Source organism: Perissodus microlepis, chromosome 19, assembly GCF_051167445.1.
Source record: "Perissodus microlepis isolate ML-2025 ecotype Zambia chromosome 19, ASM5116744v1, whole genome shotgun sequence".
NCBI lineage: Eukaryota > Metazoa > Chordata > Actinopteri > Cichliformes > Cichlidae > Perissodus > Perissodus microlepis.
Window position 1 is genome coordinate 6,245,066 of NC_140479.1, and position 9,535 is coordinate 6,254,600.

Consider the following 9,535-nt stretch of genomic DNA (forward strand, 5'->3'; position numbering starts at 1 on the left):
CATTCTCCTGTGCAAAATGTAAATGGACTGGTTCTTGTATAGCAAACTTGCCTCATTGCTTTGTGTCTAACATTCACACGCATTCATACTCCGATGCATTGGAGAGCAACATGGGGTTGGCATGCACACTGGTCTGCTCTACCACCTGAGTCACAGCCAGCTCTGTATTCTCAGTTTTCTGTTCTTACTCTTCTATTACTATTTTTTTTATTCTTACCTGATAGAAGAAGAGGAAGGCACTTGTTGTTATCTTCTCCTGCTTTAGCCACTGTCCTTCAAGCTTAATGTGTTGTACATTCACAGATGATCAAAACCATAAATAATGACTAGATGATCACTGGCTCCAAGTTATGTGACATATTTGAGCACTTCCTTTCTCATTTGTGTTGCAGGTCATTGAAGGACTCTGGCGAGCTATGTGTTCTGGTGTGGTGTAGACCAGATGTTTCTGGTACCTCTGTTGCTGTTTGAAAGGCAACATGCTTTAGGTGGTGAGCTCTCAGATAGGGATGGCTACTTTTTTACCAAACTCTGAATACTTCCACACACAGCTTGTTACATTTTTTTGTAAAACAATTGTGTGTCTCATTTGAAAAATCCTTTGATTTATGCTTTTAACTTAGTTTTAAAATTCTTTTTGATTGTCCGATTCATAAAACATGCCGTACATTCATAGCTTTGCTAAAAACATTTTTAGCTTAGTAGTCATTGACAAAAAAATTTCTTTTTTGCTTTTATGATTTTCTTGAGCAAAAAAACACAATTCCCTTACCTGGAAGTCATTTTCAGTGCCTTCTAATAATGGAAAAACAGCTTTGGGTTCTACATTCTTGAAAATGTATTATGATAGGGTCTATCTTACAATATAAAGTGCCTTGAGGCAACTAGCGCTTGGCTCTATAGAAATAAAATTGAACTGAATTGAACTGAGCTGAAAATCTGCTACATTTATTTGGTGAGTCCTGTTGCATTGTTTATACAGCTCATGCAGAGCTCACCACAGGCTTGCCACAATGCAAAACCCTATACAATGAGAAGGATTACGTGTTACAGTACCTCAAGTCCAGATTGATTAGAGATAAGATCACATGTCAGCAGTTTATAAAACTGATCTTAAGCTTGTTTTATAAATGAGATTACTGATCAGCATCACTCTACTCGGTAATGCCCTCTGTGCTTTTATTTATTAGCTTAGCTTACTACAATTTTATATTGACAACAGGGTGAGTTGGACTAGATTAACTGTACATTTTTGAAAACATATCTTAAATTTCAAAATTCTAAATTTTGAACACGAGTGGCAGCCAAAGGTGGTCAAACTATATATTTTTTTAAAACACATATGAATATGAAGCGACTGAAGATGACACAACTGATATGTTTATGCTCTTTTTGTCTACCTTTAATGGAAAGGTGCCAGTTGTAGTTACAATTTTTAAAAAAGCTGATTCAGTTTTTGTATTTAGGAGTCACAAGTTTGAAATTCAGCTGGAGATAAAGACTCGTCTCACATTGCTGGGGCCTCTAATGCAAAACAAAGACTAAACATGAGCCCTGCTGAAATCTGTACAAACCTATCTGATATGTCCTGTTGTGTAGATATGACTCTGCTTTAACAAGCACCGTACCAAATCAAACAATATTCAGAGATTCAACTCTTGGGGACAAAAAATGTTTAAAATAGTTTGGATGGATGGATGTAAAATGTAAATAAAAAAAATTAAAAAACAAATGAAAAATGAGGTTATTATGAATTTAATGGCATCAACATGTTTAAAAAAAGTTGAAACAGGCTCATGTTTACCACTGTGTAGCATCCCCTCTTCTTTTAATAACAATACATAAATATCTGGGAGCTGAAAAGACCACAAGCTGGATTTTTGGGAGAGGAATGTTGTCTTATTGTTGTCTACAGGATTCTTGTGTTGTTCTGAGTTCTGAGTCTTCTCTGTTTTGTTTTTTCAAACATGTAGGTACCTCAGCATTGATGGTGCCCTTCCAGATGTCCAAGATGCCATAGATGCACCCTAGGTCATGCAGACTTTAGGACTGAATCCAGAGGACATTGTGTCCGTTTGTCCATAAACAATTTCACATTTCGATTTGTCTGACCACAGAACAGTTTCCGCCGTTTCCTCAGTCCATTTTAAACAAGCCTTACATTTGTGTTTCTGGATAATCTTTACATACAGCTTCTTCATTGTACAGCAACTGTTCACAAACAATGATTTTGTGAAAGGTTCCTGAGCTCGTGCAGTGATTTCCATGAAAGAATCATGTCTGTTTTTAATGCAGTGCTGTGATGACATATAAAGGCCAAAGATTCTGGGCATTAAATGGTGATTTTTGACCTTTCTCCCTTGTGAACAGAGATTTCTCTAGATTTTCTGAATTTTGTAATGTAATGTATGTGAATGTAAAGCAGATGATGAAATATTGACAGTCGTCACAATTTTATGTTGACAAACATTTTTCTGAAATTGCTCCACAGTTTGTTGACAGTTCTCTGCAGACCGGTGAAGCTCTCCCCATTTTATTTCTGAGAAACTCTGCTTCTGTAAAATGATCTCTTTATAACCAACCATGTTACTGATCTGATACCAGTTCACCTAATTAGTGGCAAAACGGTTCTCCGGTAGTTTCCTTTAAAAATGACCTTAAGATCATACATTTAAGCTTTAAAAGAAAAGGTCAGCTTCTGAGTTTAAAATATGTTTAGGTTCACCGTGTTGTTTTTGTCATGTCAGCTATTATATTTATATGTAATGCACTATTTTACAAGTTTAGATCTGCAGGTGTGTCTCTGATTCTCACACATTCCTTCACATTAATCACACCTAGTGATTAAAGTAATCATTCCTCTGATTACTGTATTTTGCGATCTGAGTGGACATGAAGTACTATTATCCCTCTGTCATTGTTAGAAGCCCTGAGTCAGCTCTGCAGGTGAGTGTGGTGCAGCATGTACCTACGTGCAAAGGAGTCAGTGATTTTAACTCCTTTTCATTTTCTGCTGCTTCATTTAGAGGTTCACATCATCTTCTGTCCTAATATATACATACATACCATGCAGTTTAACAAGTCTACCACTTTTAGGTAGACTTGTTCAACTGCTCATTAATGCAAACATTCGATCAACCATTCAGAAGACAGCAGCTTCAGTGCATTAGGCCCAAGTTCAAAGTAAGTATCAGAATGGGGGAGAGAGGTGAGAAAATAACTCTGAATGTGGCATGGTTGTTGGTGCCATATGGGCTGATCTCTAGTGTTAATAGAGAATGGTCTGAAAAGGAGAAAACATCCAGTGAGGGCATTTCTGTGGATGAAAATACCTTGTTGATCTCAGAGGTCGGACAAGAATGGCCTGACTGCTTCAACCTGATAGGAAGGCGACAATAACTCACATAACCAGTCATTATAACCCAGGCATACAGAATAACACATCAAACCATAAAGGATGTGGGATAAACCAGGAGAAGACCACACTGGGTACCAATCCTGTAAACTAAGAACAGGAAACAATTTAAAATTAGAGAGAATTTGGCAAAAACATGTAACCAAAATCTCTCATAAATGTACCAACCCAGTATTAGCAAGGACTATGTAATAAAGTGTCTGGCAAGTGTATATACTGTTGATTTGATAAATGAATACTAAACATAATATGTACCAACAAAATAACAAAATGGTTTTAATGTAATTGTGAATAAATGGGACCCACAGAGTTTACCGTTCCCAAAAACATCACATTACATCCATTGTGGTAGTTATATGATGGGTTTTTGTGTGTGTGTGTTTTTTCTCCAAAACTTATAATTTTTTGTGGAAATATTCAAAGTTCTGGACATTTCTTATCATATCACCACAAATACTCATCAAACTGAAAGAGCAAATGTTGGAGGACGCCTTGTTCTCAAGAAAAAAACAAAACACAATCTAATCTGGAGCCTGATATCATTCTGGATCGAGGGTCTCAGTTCATGCATGGTGTAGATGGAATTTTGAGCCGTGGTATGCAGTCTCAGACTGCTCCAGTTTTAAACAGCTGCTGGGAGTAATTGCTTTTTAGCAGAACCTCTTCCTACTATCCCCACTATCCCTAGTCACTTCCACGTAACCAGTTACTGTCTACTGCTTTAGATGGACCACAGATTAAAGATAAAAGCAAAGTAATCTGTGTTGATTATGTTTTTGAGTATTCACACTAACATGCAAATGTTTAGCTCAGTGGGTGAGCTATTTCCTATACGCAGAGAGGATTGGCCTGGGTTTGAGTCCTACACTCCATCCTTTGCTCTGAGCATCATGGGGTAGGTGGGGTGACTGTAGCTCATGAGGTAGAGCAGGACATCTACTATTTGGAAGGTGCGTGGTTTTATTGGAAGAGGTACTAACTCAGAGTTGCTCTCCAATGCATCCATTGGAGTGTAAATGTGTGTAAAACTTTGATGTTGTATAAAGTGTTTTGAGTGCTCAGTTAGAGTAGAAAAGCTATACATAAGAACCAGTCCATTTACCATCTATCTTCACTGCTCCATTATCAAATAAAGGCAAAAAATGCCCAAACAATAACTACTTACTAGTATAACTAATACGTCTAATATTGTTTTGTTTTTGTTTGTTTTACAGCAAAAGGACTCCTTGTTCAAACCTTTTGATCAGCTGGGACCTTTCCGTGTGGAGCCGTTCTCCTTGTGCCTGTGTAGGTTTCTTCTTGGCACTAAAGTCCAAAGATATGCAAGTTAGGTTAGCTGGTGATTCCAAATAGGCCGTGGGCATGGAAGTAAGAATTTCTGATTGTCTTTCTGTTGTCACCTAATGCCAATTGGAATAAGAGCCACTATGCTGCAATCATATGAGTAGTTTAGAAAATGGGTGGATGGAGGGACATGATTGGAAGAGCTGGGATCAATAAGGAGGAGGCAAAATATGTGTGGAGTTACGAGCACTACCAGTGACACAAAGAAAAAGAGAGAATAAAAAAGTCAGCAGAAACTATCATGAAAGCTATCAGCCTCCTGGTTTCAGATGGCTAATGCTAACATGGTGCCTACCTAGATAAAAGAGCACTGAGAAGGCAATTACTTTTACTGAAAGAAACCAGGCCTGCTCTAAACCACTTCCCAACCACAAGCAGCAGAGTTTGTCTAAATGTGTCTGATAAGGTGATGGTGTCAAGGCACATGCTATTGGAACTTATCGCAAAGGCAAAAACAATACGAAGAGACGACTGTGAGAAGCTGTTTTGTAAGATATACATGCGCCCTTTAGTCTGCCTAGTACACACAGTCTCACAGCCACTCAATTTCTACTAGTGCTAGCCAAGCTGACAAACTGTATTGGAACAAGTGTAGCGCACTTACTTTAAGGCAATCATCAACGATGCTCACGTCATCTTCTAGAGTTACTCTTTATTGCAACGTTACGCACGACCCCGTTTGTTGTTCTACATAACCAAAAGTACCAAAGCGCTGCTGGTACTACTGCAACAGTGCACAGTGTCAACAACAGCTGGACTGGTGGTAGCAAGTGCACACGCTCCAAACAGGTCAGCTGAGGTACAGATGAACTAAATCCCACTAACGGTTGTGTATGCAGGTAGACAATTGTACGATACTATATCTTATCAAAGCAGCTCAAAGGCGAGCTTCTGACTCAGTACACAGAAGTCAAGGTGAGAGAGCGATGTGAGTCACTTGTTGACTTTAGAATAGCAACAGGTCTAGAAATGGGGCTGAGAACTATGACATAAATGAATGTTTCAGTGAAAAAAAATAAAGGCTTTTTTTTAAACTTGTGAGCACAAGAGAAGAACGCACAGACCTCCCTTTGCCAAGCTATAAATCTCACTTCTTCATTTATTTGTTATGTTGCGAAACGTCAGCTGGCACAAGTCTCAGAAACATTCAATATGCATTCAACAAGCTCTGCTGATGAATCACTCACACCAGTGAAATTTTATTTCTTTTGTCCAGGCATTCTTTTTCTTTCCCAATCTGTCTTTTCAATCCTCATATATATTTTCTTCTTCTGTGTCTTTGCGAGCCTTCCATTTCACGTTCTTCTTCTTCTCTCTCTTTTTTAATACGACCGCCAGGCTACTGTTTTTTCAGGGACCGTGTTGAAAATCAAAGACTAATGTGTTTTTCAGGAAGGACTATACCCAGAAAACACAATCGCTTTCACCTTCACCCGCAGCCTCAGCACACAATGTCGAATACAACTGCACACAAACAGGCCGAGGGCTGAGAGAGCTGCCATGGAAACGTTTACAAGTCCCATCCTGAAGAATGCAAACAGAACTGAGTGGAGCTCTTATCTGACAAAAGAGTAAACTTTAGACAGTCTTGTTGCTGCTTGCCTGTGCTGTGTTTCGACTACAATACGGCACACTGGAGGATCATTTTCTCCAACTGGAGGACTGATGCAGGTTTTTTCAATCCTCATAACCCAGCAACATATAAAAAATGCATTTGTGTTTACAGGCGGCTTGTGAGATGGGGAATTTCACTCACACACTCAGCGCCTTGTTTAAAGGCTTGTGAACTTCGCGATGATTATTGTTTAGGGAGTTCTGTGTGTAACTGATTCACCCTCAAGTTCCCAGCAGGGATTCTAATTTGTGATGCTTATTCCCAAAGCAGCGACTATCCCCGTGACAGATCGCTGCTGTCATCGCAGGGACGGGCTGAACCTCAAAGGGTCAAGCAGAAGCTGTGAGATGTTTGGAGAGACAGAGTTCATATGTCACCAGTTCCCAGGTTATGCAAGGGAGGTTATCAGGCAGCATGAGAAGAGCATGTCATACTTAGATGTGGATCCAGTCCAGCTGATTGTTGTCAGCCTTGGTGGGAAAACACAACATAAACACATGAAGGGTGTTTGTTCTGCCTCTGTGTTTCTCTCTCTGTGTGTGTGTGTGCGTGTGCGTGTGTGTGTGTGTGTGTGCGTGTGTGTGTGTGTGTGTGTGTGTGTGCTGATGCAGATCTCAGCAAACCTGAGTTACCTGACAAAAACCATTGAACCCACATTTCACGTCTAAAAACAAACAATTAAACCAATTACAGTCGGCTTCAGGTGACAGTGCAAAAATGTTCTGTATGTGTTCATCAGCACATGTCGATCCTTGGAAGTTTAAGGTTCCCACAGGAAAGATGACACTGTAAACAGGAGGCAAACATACCAAGACGGTTGTTGAGAAAACTGACAAATAAATCTTTGGTAAACAAAAAAAATAAAAATAAATTATAACCGCTTCATCATCTAACATTGACTATATTCAATGCCAGATAAGATTCTGAGATGTTTAGCAGGTGCATTGTGGTACTTTTATTGAGCTTACATGGTTTATCTAGGTGTTTCACACAGTAGTGCAGCGGCTTTGCCTCATGGAAAAAAGTCACCCTGATCATGGTTTCTGATCAGCTGGGTACTTTCTTTATATCTTGGGCCTCTTGTGACTCCAGTTACCTGATCAAATCTTCATATTAAATCCATTTTTATTCTAAGTTGGCCATCAGTAAATCCCTAGTTTCAGAGGTTAAAGTAGGCTGGAACAATTACCATTCTGGTACCATCAGTTAATGAGTTATTAAATCTGATTCAATTTTATTCAATTCAATTTTATTTATATAGCGTCAAGTCTTCTTAAGACATCTCTGGACAAGCACTTGACTCCCTTTTTACAGGAAGAAACCTCCGGAAGAAGGAGGATTAGGGAGTGGCAGCCACCTGCCTTGACTGGTAAACCTTTAGGTGCCACAAGAGGCCGGCTCCACAAACTCCAGTGTTCAAATGTTTACTTTTACAGAATTTAAAAACAACTTACAGCCTAGTATAGAAAACTGTTTCAGCCCTTTCATAACTACTCTGAGTATTTGATATATAGTTACATTACATATTACGTTGCAGGTGTGGCCACATTGACAGATGTCTCTGTCATCTGTCATTTGACATCTGCTAGACCTCGACCACTACTTCAAGCCACTTGAGCCTTTTGGAGCATTTTTAGCCAGTTATGTGACAAATATTATATCTTGCTGTGCATTAAAGACGGTCCAAAAACGTTTTGTTTCAGTACTGGTGAGTGAATTTCAGACGTTTCATTACTCTGTTGATTAATACTAATTTGCCAGTATGTGTTGCACCTGTACTGTTTGTGAATGGAGCTTGCTACTCAAGATAATTGAAATTAGCTAAGAAGCATTCATTAGCATTAAATGAGCACGCCATCCTTTAATCCATAAAGTAAATTTTCATCCTTTAAGTAACTTTCATTAATGACCCTGCTTCAACAAAGTAAATCCACTCTTTCTTTTTATTCCTGTCATGCTATGGACATGCAGATGTCCATAAAGTTGCTTTGCCATGCTTATCTTCACCATCTAGCTAGTGTTACAAAAAAGTGTTGTTTATTTTGTGTAGCAGGGAATTTTTTAAAGGAGGAGTAGGACTTTCGCTTGGAGTCTTCCTGGACACATATCAAGCTAACTTTGCACAATCCATTTTGATTCTGAAAACAGAAGATTTTATACACGAAGATGTTTTAGTGTTCGTTTGCATCTGACTGAAGGTACACACAGAAGCTAGCTGCACCCAGGAAACTAGAATTTGGCTTGAACTCAGTTAAAAATAAGACTTGTGGCATTGCAATGATTAAAAGATAATGGTCTTAATTGTTAAGTTTTGCCAAAGTCCTTCTAGAGCAGTTATTAAATAATGATATTAAATTAAGTTTAATTTCATTGGTCACGGTTACGCAAAAACTCCATCGAATCGACAGTCCACTCTGATTTAAAGAGAGGAAAAAAAGCATTTCCTAATATTTCATCTAAACCTTTTTTCCCCAAAGCTAATACTCTCACCATATCTGCTTATGTGGAAATCTCCTACAAACATCATTTCAGTATTGCTCGAGTGCCATGACTCCTGCTTATTATGTCCCCAGTTGCATCTTTTATTACACAAAGCATGTTTTGTTAAAGCACACTATTGGCTATAGTGGCAAGTCAAAGAAGCACAGAACAACAGCAATAATCACAATATTAAACTATAATTTCACTTAGCAGACAGGTGTTAAATGTGAGTGTGAATGGTTGTCTGTGTCTCTGTGTGAGCCCTGCATCCAGGGTGTACCCCGTCTCTCACCCTGTGATAGCTTGGACAGGCTCCAGCCCCCTGATGACTCTGATAATGATAAGCAGAAGAGAATGGATGGATGGCTGGATAGATAGAAAGAAATAAAATGTGTGCATTGGCGCAGTAATGTTTGGACAAACTCTGAAGCAGCACCGCTTGCATGCTCATGTTCAGCATTACTGTAACCTAAATCTGCTATATTTTCATAAAAGTCATGGCCTAAATATTAAAATGACACTTGGAGATTTATAAGACTGGGTCAAAAAAGCAGAAACACCCTTTGACCTTTGTTCCTTCTCTCACCTCTGTGCTTTAAGGACTCACACCTTCAGAGGAAAAACTGTTTGATCACCTGACAGCTCGCTGACAGCCCACTCTCCACCAACGGTGATGTCAA